Genomic DNA, 12,258 nt, shown 5'->3' with positions numbered 1-12,258 from the left:
CAATGGTTTGAAGCTAGAGCAGGGGAGATTGAGGATGAACATCAGGAGGAAGTTCTGCACAGTGAGAGTGGTGAAACACTGGAACAGGCTGCCCAGGGATGTGGTTTAGGTTCCATGGCTGGAGCCATTCAAGCTCAGCCTTGCTGTGGCCCTGGGCAGCCTGCTCTAGCTGGAGGTGCCTCTGCTGCCTGCAGAGGGGCTGGACAAGATGCCCTTGGAGGGTCTCTTCCCACCCAATGCAATCTGTGGAGCTGTGAATCCCTGGAAGGAGATGAATCATTACCTCAAGTAGTGTTCCCAAGGGCCTAAACTCCTCATTTGGTACACTGGGAGCTGTGCATCAGCAGCTACAGCTTTCTCCTATCTTAGCAATCTCTGCACTCCCCTGCAGTGGTTTGGGGGACAATTATTACTGTAATCTCTTGAGCCTTGTGTAAGAAGGGGAAGAATCCAATAATACCTGGCTGGGATTTTGTGTGGATTAATTATCTACCATTTGCATGGCTCTTTGAAGCTCCAAACCTATTCAAGTGCTCAGTATTATTATTTAAACAGTGATCCATTAGTTCTGATCATTGGCTACAGCCTCTCTGTAGCCTGCCTGGTGTCATTTTCTACAGCATCATAGATTAGTCCTTTGCTATTCCAAATACATTTATTAAGGAGATTTGGCAGCAGAGGAGTCCATCTGCAGCTTTGGTTGGAGCCTGTGTTTGGGAATTGCACTCCTGATGGCTGGGTTATAACTGCACTTAGCAGTTAAGTGTAGTAAAACCTGCACTTTGCTGGCTCTGGGTCACTTGTTCCTGGGCAGCTGAGTACCAGGTGAGCTAAAGACAGAAGTTTCATAAGCAGCTTTGTGTCCTTCACAGTTCCAATTCGATGCCTCAAACCTCCCTTCTAGTCTGGCAGTTGGAATTTTTATCTGGCATCACAAATGGGAAAGCTCAAGGAAAAAAAACACAGAGTCACAGGATGGCAGCTTGGAAGGGACCCCAAGGGTCACAGGATGTTAGGGGTCAGAAGGGACCCAAGGAGATCATCCAGTCCAACCTCCCTCCCACAGCAGGGCAATGCTATCTAACACAGATCACACAGGAGCACATCCAGACAGGCCTGGAAAGGCTCCACAGAAGGAGACTCCACAACCTCTCTGGGCAGCCTGTGCCAGGGCTCTGGGAGCCTCCCAGTCAAGAAGCTGCCCCTTGTGTTGAGCTGGAACCTCCTGTGCTGCAGCTTCCATCCATTGCTGCTTGTCCTATCCCAGGCAGCAGTGAGCAAAGCCTGTACCCTGACTCCTGGCAGCCCTCAGATATTGATAAACATTGATTAAATCCCCTCTCAGTCTTCTCTTCTCCAGACTAAGCAGCCCCAGGGCCCTCAGTCTCATCAGGCAGTGCTCCAGTCCCCTCATCATCCTCATAGCCCTCTGCTGGACTCTCTTCAGCAGATCCCTGTCCCTCTTCAACTGGAGAGCCCAAAACTGAAGGCAATATTCAAGATGAGATCTCAGCAGGACAGAGTAGAGGGAGAGGAGAACCTCCCTTGATCTGCTGCACACACTCTTCCTCATACACCCCAGGATCCAACCAGGTCATCTGGTCCAACCTTTCCAGGTGAGAGAGGAATTGCAATGAGCTGGCTCAGCAGCCTGGCAGGTTGAGTCTCCAAACTATCCAGTGTAGGGGACTCCACTGCTGCTCTTGGGAGTTGATTCCAATCTTTAACTGTTCTCAGTTCCTCTGGAGCCCAATGAAAATGTTCCCAGCAGGAACTTGTCCTCCTCAGTCCTTGTCTTCTCCCTGGCACTCCTAGTGAAAAGGGAGTCTCCATTCTCCTGGCACTCATCCTTTAGTACAGTCCATGGATAAGGCCTCCCCATAGCCTTTGCTTCTTCAGGCTGAACAAGCCCAGCTCTCAGCCCTTCCTCACATGGCAGGGCTGCCAGGCTTCTCATGACCAAAGCTCTGAGACTCAACCTCACAGCTGGTTGCCATGTTTCAGCTGTCCTGCTGTGACTCCAGAAACCACAGGGAGCTGAGTCCTTTTCCAAGTCCCTTTCCTGTGCCTGCAGAATCACAGAATCAACCAGGTTGGAAGAGACCTCTAAGGTCATCCAGTCCAACCCATCACCTAACCCTCCTAATTCACTAAACCATGGCACTGCCTCATCCAGCCTCCTCTTCAACACCTCCAGGGATGGGGACTCCACCACCTCCCTGGGCAGCCCATTCCAATGCCAATCACTCTTGCTGGGAAGAGTTTCTTCCTAACATCCAGCCTGAACCTGCCCTGGCACAGCTTGAGGCTGTGTCCCCTTCTTCTGTCCCTGGATGCCTGGCAGCAGAGCTATGGCTGTCACTAGCACATGGCACCAGAGCACATCTGTGGGATCAGGATCTACTCATGCTGCAAGAACATTGCCTCTGTGCCACCCTGCTCCTGCTGGGCTGTGCTGTGCGAGACACATTGCTGCCAGCTGAGCTCCAAAGAGCAGCTTTAGTGCTGGCAGTCCTCTTCCAGCTTGCATCCCTGCTGGGGCTGTTGGCTTGCCTGTTTCCAGCACCATTGCCTGTCTCCTTGTTGACCAGCTGTGCCAGGGGCACAGAGCAGGGCACAGGCAGCTGTGCAGTCCTGCTGCCAGCCTCAGCTTCACCTCGTAGGACCCTTCTTTCAAGGAGCACTGTGGCAGGTGGCACACGACAGCTGTTGGCCTCCCAGGCGTGTGATCTCTGTGTGCTGTGCAGTGCCTGTGACTTGACAGGTCCCTTGAAAGCAGGAGCCTGCTGCCTCCTCCTCCTCACACAGCTCTTGCACAATATTGCTGTGCTGGGGTGAGCCATATCAGGGACAGGGCTGTGAAGCTCTCTGTAAGCCAAGAGCAGCTGTGGAAACCAGCTGGGAGAGATTGTGCAGGGAGGTGGCAGAGACCTCATCCCTGGAGACATTCAGGGTCTGACTTGATGTGGCTCTGAGCAACCTGCTCTAGCTGGGGACTACAGGAGGGCTGTGGATGTGCTGGAACATGTCCAGAGAAGAGCCAGGAGGATGAGCAGAGGGCTGGAGCTGCTCTGCTATGAGGAGAGACTGAGGGACTTGGGGCTGTTCAGTCTGGAGAGAAGAAGGCTCCCAGGTGACCTCCTTGTGACATTTCAGTATCTGAAGGGGATCTACAAGAAAGCTGGGGAGGGACTTTTTTAGGCTGTCAGGTAGGGATAGGACTGGGGGGAATGGAACAAAGCTGGAAATGGGGAGATTGAGACTGGAAGTTAGGAAGAAGTTGTTCAGCATGAGGGTGGTGAGAGCCTGGAATGGATGTTGGAAGGGTCTCAGGGATGAGGCTCCCACTACCTCCCCGTAGAAGCCAACTGGATGAGGCTGTGGGCAGCCTGATCTAGTGTGAGGTGTCCCTGCTGTGGTAGGGAGGGTTGGTACTGGCTGCTCCTTGTGGTCCCTTCCAGCCCTGACTGATTCTATGATTCTGTGATGTTATGATTCTATGGTTCTGTGTCCCTGCATGCTGCAGCAGGGTGACACTGCCTGCCTAGAGTCCCTTCCAACTCAATGCATTCTATGCCTCTGTGTTCCCTACTGTGTGGGGAGCTGGACAGACACCCAAGAGTGCCTTGGAGAGCCTTTGGAGAAGGAGGGAGGCAGATGTGCAGCAGGAGTGTTGTTCTGCCTGTTGTACAGCTGGGGGCTCTGAGGCACAGCAGGACTATAATGCTCAACCCACAGTCCTGTTGTCCACTGCTTTTTCTCCTCCTCCACACTGGGAGCCCTGTGGGATTCCCTCTTCCCAGTCAGATGAGGTCAAAGCTCTTCAGCAGGCATACATCTGCCCAGCACCAGCAGGCAATGCTCACTTGCACCCACCCTGTGGTGCCTTGTTTGCATGGAGCAGTGTTTGGCTGCTGCCAGAGGCAGAAGCTTTTCCTTCTCAGCTTCCTCTGTGCTTCTGGCTGTAGGGTCTGGAAATGAGGCTGCACCTTCATTCCTTCACAGAACAGTTCAGGTTGGAAGGGACCTTACAAGATCATGCAGATCCAATCCCCTGCCATGTGTAGGGACACCTCCCACCAGCCTGGGTTGCTCAAGGTCTTATCCAATCTGGTTTTGAACACCTCCAGGGAGGTCGTGGAGCACAGAAGCACAGAATGTGATCTTTGATCACATTCTGTGCTTCTGTGCTCCACGACCTCCCTGGAAAAGCTGTTCCAGTGTCTCCTCACCCTCCCTCTCTGTGCTCCACAACCTCCCTGGCCAACCTGTGCCAGTGTCTCCTCACCCTCCCTCTCTGTGCTCCACAACCTCCCTGGCCAGCCTGTGCCAGTGTCTCCTCACCCTCCCTGCAAACAATCTCTCCTTAGACTTAAGACTCTGTCTGCACTGCTGTGGTTTCAGTGTAAATGCTGAGTACCCAGAGGCTCTTTTCTTACTTGAGGCAGAGGAGTAAAACCTTTGCAGGATAAACTTCCCTCCATCAGCCATGCAGAGAAACTACAGTTCTGCCTCACTTCAGGCTCTGCTTCACTTCAGTTCTGCCTCACTTCAGGCTCCACTTCAGGTTCTACCTCAGTTTATGTTCTGCATCACTTCTGGCTCTACCTCACTTGAGGCTCTACCTCACTTCAGGCTCTGCCTCACTTGAGGCTTTGCCTCACTTCAGGCTCTGCCTCACTTGAGGCTCTGCCTCACTTCAGGTTCTGCCTCACTTTAGGGTCTACCTCACTTCAGGTTCTGCCTCACTTGAGGCTCTGCCTCACTTCAGGTTCTGCCTCACTTTAGGGTCTACCTCACTTCAGGTTCTGCCTCACTTTAGGCTCTACCTCACTTCAGGTTCTGCCTCACTTGAGGCTCTGCCTCACTTCAGGCTCTGCCTCACTTCAGGTTCTGCCTCACTTGAGCCTCTGCCTCACTTCAGTTCTGCCTCACTTTAGGCTCTGCCTCACTTCAGGCTCTGCCTCGCTTCGGTTCTGCCTCACTTTAGGCTCTGCCTCACTTTAGGCTCTGCCTCACTTCAGGCTCTGCCTCACTTCAGTTCTGCCTCACTTTAGGCTCTGCCTCACTTCAGTTCTGCCTCACTTCAGTTCTGCCTCACTTCAGCTTCTGCCTCGCAGTTATTTCTTCTGTGAGCTTTAATCCTTTTGCTTTCCGTCCCAAGCAAAGCCCTTCTGCTCGATCAGAAGCAGGAAGGTTTTGTTATGGAAATGCAAGTGAAATGCCTTTCTAAACCAAGCTTCTCTGCAGCCTCCTGAGCCTCTCCATCCTCCCAGGAGCGCTCGTCGAAAGCACAGCGCCACCGACACCATCACCACCATCACCACCACCACTCCACTGGGCCATTTCAGCACTGCACTTCAGGTTTGCTTTCTTCCTCCCACCTCTCTTCACTGCTTCCACTCTTCCAGACACTAAAAAGAAAGAAAATGAGGGGGGGGAAGGGGGAGGAAGCAGCAAAGAGGAGCAGAGAGCTGCCTGCTGCACACTTCCAGACGTTCTGATCCAATGGGGAGACAAAATGTTCTCCTGATTACAGGTCTAAAAATAAAGCTGAGGCTTGTGGGGGGGGGAAATATTGTGCTGCTGGTTGCTTCTGCTCACAAAAGTTCAGCCTGGCTCTCGAGGGAAGCAAGGTGCAGGCAGCAGGGAAGCAAGGTGCAGGCAGCAGGGAAGCAAGGTGCAGGCAGCAGGGAAGCAAGGTGCAGGCAACAGGGAAGCAAGGTGCAGGCAGCAGGGGAGCAAGGTGCAGGCAGCAGGGGAGCAAGGTGCAGGCAGCAGGGAAGCAAGGTGCAGGCAGCAGGGAAGCAAGGTGCAGGCAGCAGGGAAGCAAGGTGCAGGCAGCAGGGAAGCAAGGTGCAGGCAGCAGGGAAGCAAGGTGCAGGCAGCAGGGAAGCAATGTGCAGGCAGCCTGCTGCCTGGCTGCGTGGGTCCCGTGTGCTCCACTAATCACTGCTGTTGTCATTGTCCTCCTTCCCCTGACTCTCGCAGACAGAGATGACTCCGAGGGATGAAGCTGCCATCAGTGACAGCAGATCCCATCTGCCCAAGCATGCTGGGTTTATTTCAGTAGCTGAGACTGAGGAAAGTAGATCAGCATCTCATCCTGGTTCCAACAACAACTCCAACCCTTGGCTTGAGCAAGAAGTGTCTCCCCCACACTGTGTGGAAGGGGCTGAATTCCTGAGCTTCAGGCAAAAGTGGTGTCTAAAGCCAAGCCTCAAACGAGCTTTGGTTTGTGCTCAGCTCTTTGAGCAAGGCCTTGATGATGTGCAGCTCTCAACTCTCTGACCAAAGCCCTCAGAGAAGCACTTCCCAAGGGTTTCTGTCCAGGACCTGGTCACAGAAGGGAACAGTGCTCATGGATCTGTGGTGGCTAAGTGGAAGGTGAAGAAGAAAAGTCTAGTGCTGAACTCCAATCCTGTTCCACTTTCCTCTTCCACTGAGCCTCAGTCAACAACCAAAGCTTTGTTAGCTGCACAGCTCACTTCCAAGTGACTTCCACTCCCTTCAGCACCTTTTGGCTCTCTGCTGGATGCCTTCAAGCAGTTCCTTGAGGTCATTCTCGAACTGAGAGGGGCAGAAATGGACACAATATTCCAGATGCAGCCTCAGCAGGGCAGAGGAGCAGGAGAACCTCTCTTGACCTACTTACCACTCCTCTTCTAATCCCCCTCAGGATGCCCTTGGCCTTCTTGGCCTCAAGGGCACATTGCTGGCTCGTGGGCATCCTGTTGTCTACCAGGACTCCCAGGTCCTTTTCCCCACAGCAGAACCACAGAATCTCAGAATTATCCAGGTTAGAAAAGACCTCTAAGGTCATCCAGTCCAACCCATCACCTAAGCCTCCTTATTCACTAAACCATGGCACTAAGTGCCTCATGCAGCCTCCTCTTCAACACCTCCAGGGATGGGGACTCCACCACCTCCCCAGGCAGCCCATTCCAATGCCAATCACTCTTGCTGGGAAGAGTTTCTTCCTAACATCCAGACTGAATCTGCCCTGGCACAGCTTGAGGCTGTGTCCTCTTCTTCTGTCCCTGGATGCCTGGCAGCAGAGCTATGGCTGTCACTAGCACGTGGCACCAGAGCACATCTGTGGGATCAGGATCTACTCATGCTGCAAGAACATTGCCTCTGTGCCACCCTGCTCCTGCTGGGCTGTGCTGTGCAAGACACATTGCTGCCAGCTGAGCTCCAAAGAGCAGCTTTAGTGCTGGCAGTCCTCTTCCAGCTTCACTCCCTCTGTGAAGAACTTCTTCCTAACATCCAGCCTAGACCTCCCCTGGCACAGCTTGAGGCTGTGTCCCCTTCTTCTGGTGCTGGCTGCCTGGCAGCAGAGCCCAACCCCACCTGGCTACAGCCTCCCTGCAGGCTGCTGCAGACAGCAATGAGCTCTGCCCTGAGCCTCCTCTGCTGCAGGCTGCACCCCCCCAGCTCCCTCAGCCTCTCCTCACAGGGCTGTGCTCCAGGCCCCTCCCCAGCCTTGCTGCCCTTTTGCAGCTCTCCAACAGATCAGGCCCAAACCTATACTGCTCTATGGGGTACAATAAACCCCAGGCTGGAGAGAGAGAGAGTCTGTAGCTGGTGGTTGGCAGGCTGCACAAATTGATAGCACAACATCCTTGCTCTGAAAGAGCCTTTTACTGGGTATTAGGCTGACATCATTTACTACTTTATAGATAAAACAGTCACTGTGTCCTAAACTGTTGATGTACTTAAAATGGAGAATGGACTGGTTTAGTGCTTGCTGAATTTAATTGCTTGGAGGGCAGTTTGCTTCTAGATTAGAGAGATTGTGCTCTAAATTATAGAGCCACTGCTTTGATGAATTGAGCAGGGTATGGATGAAGCAGACGAGGGAGATGTCTACGTGGACCAGTGGCTTCACATCTTTCAGCCTGAGTGGCTGAGGTCAATTCAAGTTCATTATGCTGCAAGGGGTTTATGATTTCTTTGTTATGGAGGTTCAATATGAATTGATTGGAAAATAAACCTTTTTTTTTTCCCCCTTTGGTTTTGGGGTGGGCTCAGTTTAATAAATTCCCTTTTATTGTGCAGGCTTTGATGTTATTTTCCATGTGATCAGCATAAAGCATTTCCCTTGCCACCCCTACCACTCTGAGTGTTAGTTAGACCTTGAGGCTCTTCTTTCCTTTCCTCCAAAGCTTGTTTGAGGCTTGGGGTCTAGATACCATTTTTACAGCTGAAGTTCAGCCACTCCAACACAGTGTGAGAATTTTTTGCTCAAGCCAAAGTCTTTTTTGATGGAAAGAAGGGAGCAGGATGAGATGCTGATATGTTTTCCTATGTCTCAGCTACTGAAACCATGGAAATGTGGAATTTCAAGGCTTTCCAATGACTATTAATAGAGGGGAAAATTCAGATTCACAGATTGCATCAGATTGGAAAGGTCCCTCAAAGGTCATCTTGTCCAGCCCCCTCTGCAGTCAGCAGGGACACATCCTCTTAGCTGTTTCTTTGCTTCCTAGTCTCACCTCACTGTGGTTGTAGGTGCAAGGTGATTTTGCTCTGCCCCACAGGACATCCAGCTCACCAAGCTGGAAAAGCAGGGACTCTATGGGTGGAGCACTGCTGGGTAAGGAATTGGCTGGATGGTGGCATGAGAGAGATCAAGGGCACAATGGCCACCTGGAGACTGCTCTCTCCCTCAGGGGTCAGTGATGGCACCAGTGCTGTTTGACATCTTTGCCAGTGACATGGACAGAGGAATCAGTGCACCCTCAGTAACTTTGCAGATGGCACCAAGCTGTGTGGCACAGTTGACTTGATAGAGAGCAGGGATCCATCCAGAGGGACCTGGACAGGCTGCAGAGCTGTGCCCAGGCCAAACTCATGACATTCAACAAGGCCAAGTGCGAGGTCCTGCACCTAGGTGGGTGCATTCCCAAGCACAGCTCCAGGCTGGGTGGGGAATGGCTGAGAGCAGCCCTGAGGAACAGGACCTGGGGGCCTGGGGTGATGCAAAGCTCCACAGGAGCCTGCAGTGTGAGTGCAGCCCAGACACAACCCTGTGCTGGGCTGCAGCAAGAGCAGTGTGGGCAGCAGGGCGAGGGAGGGGATTCTGCCCCTTGGCTCTGCTCTCCTCAGACCCCACCTGGAGTCCTGGGTGCAGTTCTGGAGCCCCCAGCACGAGCAGGACATGGAAGTGTTGGAGCCAGTGCAGAGGAGGCCACCAAGATACTGAGAGGGCTGCAGCAGCTCTGCTGTGAGCACAGGCTGAGAGAGTTGGGGCTGTGCAAGCTGGAGAAGAGAAGGCTTGGAGGAGACCTTGGAGTGACCTTCCAGTATCTGAGGGGAGCTACAGGAGGGTTGGGGAGGGACTATTGACAAGGTCTGGTAATGAGAGGAGGAGGAGAAATGGGTTTGAAGTGGCAGAGGGGAGATTGAAACTGGATGTTAGGAAAAGGTTCTTTGCAGTGAGGGTGAGGAGACACTGGCACAGGTTGCCCAGGGAGGTTGTGGAGCACAGAGAGGGAGGGTGAGGAGACACTGGCACAGGTTGCCCAGGGAGGTCGTGGAGCACAGAAGCACAGAATGTGATCTTTGATCACATTCTGTGCTTCTGTGCTCCACGACCTCCCTGGAGATGTTCAAAGCCAGGTTGGATGAGACCTTGAGCAACCTGTTCTAGTGGGAGGTGTCCCTGCCTATGGCAGGAGGTTGGAACTGGCTGAACCTTTCCAACTTAAACCATTCTATGATTCTTCTCTGTCTCATTTAACCTTGAAGCTGCCTAGAGAAGGTTGGAAAGCTTTCTGCTACCCTTGGTTTTTGGTGTCAGCCTGGAGTGGCAGGGAAAATGCAGCAGCTCTGTCAGTGAGATAAGTGGGCTTTAAAGAGCACTGATATCTGTCAATGAGACAGCAGCTGCACAGTAATTCATTCCCATCGCTGTCTCCCCACCTGCCCCAGAAATGCCAACCCAGCACTTCTCTCTCCCAGGTTGCTTCTTGGCATATTGTTAGTTTTTATTATTTTCAGTGCATCTAGGAGCTGTGTTGAGGGAAGGACAAAGGAAACTACAGAAAGCTCTCTACAACTACATGTAGGGAGGTTGTAGCCAGGTGGGGTTGGGCTCTGCTGCCAGGCACCCAGCAATGGAACAAGGGGACACAGCCTCAAGTTGTGCCAGGGCAGGTTCAGGCTGGATGTTAGGAGGAAGTTGTTGTCAGAGAGAGTGATTGGCATTGGAATGGGCTGCCCAGGGAGGTGGTGGAGTCACCATCCCTAGAAGTTTTCAAGCAAAGACTGAATGAGGCACTTAGTGCCATGGTCTGGTTGAATGGGCAGGGCTGGATTGGACTGGATGAGCTTGGAGCTCTCTTCCAATCTGCTTGAGTCTATGATTCTTTAAGGGAATGGTCTCAAGCTGAGGCTGGGGAGGTTTAGATTGAACATCAAGAAAAGGTTTTTCATGGAGAGTGGTCAGGGACTGGAATGAGCTGCCCAGGGAGGTGATGGAGTCACCAACCCCAACTGTGCTTAAGGGTGGCTTGAATGTAGTGCTTGGTACTCTGATTTGAGGCAAATCTTGTAGCAGAGGGTTTGAGGTTGGACTTGGTGACCCTAAGGGCCTTTGCCAAGCTGCATCTTTCTATGATTCTTGAAGCTGCATTGTGCAGAGAGGAGCTCCAAAATCTCTTGTTTCAGTGGAACTAGGCTGATTTACAGCAGCTGAAGCTCAGTTGCTCTAACTGCTTAAAGCTCAGCATCCCTCTCTCAGCAGCCCTGCAAGAGGAGGATTTACTGCAGCTGTTGGGAAAATGCAAATTCTTTGGTATTATCTTTTTACAGGAAATATGTTTTTAGGTTGGTGTTGGTTTTTTTTTCCCCTCTTTTCTTTCTTCTTGGAGTGAGTGAAAATATTTCATGAGCAGCTTTAAGCTTCTGATAGGAGATAAAAATCCCAGAAAGCAAAACACTTTCTTGTTCAGTTTGTTTTGAGCTTTCTCTTTCAGAACATTGGGTTCTGCTTGTGGTCTCAATTTACACTTTCCTCCTGATAAGGGCTGTTGATAAATGAGGACAGGCAAGTTCCTTAGGCACACAAAGTGATATTTTGGGGGAGTCTTTTCCTCCCCTTACTGAAGGGAGCTGCATTGTGTTGAAGCATCTCAGCTGGTGCTGACAAGGGACAGGCTTAAGCTTCAGATCAGAAAATCCTGGGTCCAGTTTTCACTTTGCAGTTCTCTTCATTCCTTTATCAGCTTCTGCACCAGCAGCACAGGCTTCCTTCCCTAGTTAAAAAGAGCAGAATCAATAGCCAAGAAGGGTCAAGCAGCTTACAATTCATTACATCTGTGCGTTTCTAACTGACAATGCAATTCTTGTCTCTCATTTTTCATGTCGACTCTTTCTGGGAGAGAGGAGGAATGAAAAGAAACACAGAACCACAACCAGCAATAAAAGAGAGAAAGAAAAGCAGCAAAAGACAAAAGGCAGAGAGATTTCCCCAAGTCATCAAGTGAAATGAGTGCTGACAGGTCCTCTAATGTTACATGCCCAGAACAAAAAGGATTCCTTACTCTGCTCTTCTTGTTAAGGGTTGAGAACCTTTTGTGTGGAGCTCTGCTATTCACTGGGAAGCTCAGCTCCAGGATTGCCCAGCAATTCCTTCAGCAACTCACCCAAGGTGCTGCTGCCTCCCTTCAGCGACTCACCCAAGGTGCTGCTTGCCCCCAGCAGATCAAAGGCAAGCAGCAAGGAGTTGCATGGATCTCTTCCCATCGTTGTTACTGAACGCACCCAGCTGCTCCTAGGCACATCCATTCTTCTTCTTCCTTTTGGCCTCAGCTTCTTCCCTTGTTCCATGGCTCTGAAGATGCTGAAGATAGAAACCTTGGGAAGAGACTCCCCTGCTGGATAAAAGCAGACTGAGGACTTACCACTCCAATGCAGTGCAGCATCTCCTGAAATGCAGCTGGCCAAGTAACAGGACACATACAGGTCCTCTGCTTAATCCTAAGTGCACCCCACAGCCAAGTGCAGTGACTCTACTAAGGAGATGCAAGCAGCAGTCATGAATGGTATTGGAGTAGATGTCAGCCCTAACCCTAGCGAGCCGGGGGGCCAACCAGGCCCCCCGGCCTTTAGATCACCACCACCATTCACCCAGTGCACACCACAAGGACTCACCGGAGATGAGGAGGATCCCTCTGCCCAAATGGGCGTAGCTTGGAGCTTCCCTCCTTGCTGGTGCTGTTTAAATAGGGCAGTAAGCAGGGAGGGCGAAGT

General features: G+C 51.8%; 1 long non-coding RNA gene across 1 annotated transcript; it reads right to left on the bottom strand.

Moving 5' to 3' along the window:
* Positions 1-10,461: 10,461 nt before the first annotated feature.
* Positions 10,462-12,175, bottom strand: LOC135191115 (uncharacterized). The gene is made up of 2 exons (XR_010308729.1): positions 11,685-12,175; positions 10,462-11,261 (listed from the first exon to the last, which is right to left on the bottom strand). It is a non-coding gene; the product is annotated as an uncharacterized LOC135191115 (long non-coding RNA).
* Positions 12,176-12,258: the final 83 nt, after the last annotated feature.

The sequence above is a fragment of the Pogoniulus pusillus genome, chromosome 38 (assembly GCF_015220805.1).
Source record: "Pogoniulus pusillus isolate bPogPus1 chromosome 38, bPogPus1.pri, whole genome shotgun sequence".
Taxonomy (NCBI): domain Eukaryota; kingdom Metazoa; phylum Chordata; class Aves; order Piciformes; family Lybiidae; genus Pogoniulus; species Pogoniulus pusillus.
Note: the sequence above shows the minus strand (reverse complement) of the source record. Positions and strands in the feature narration are given on the sequence as shown.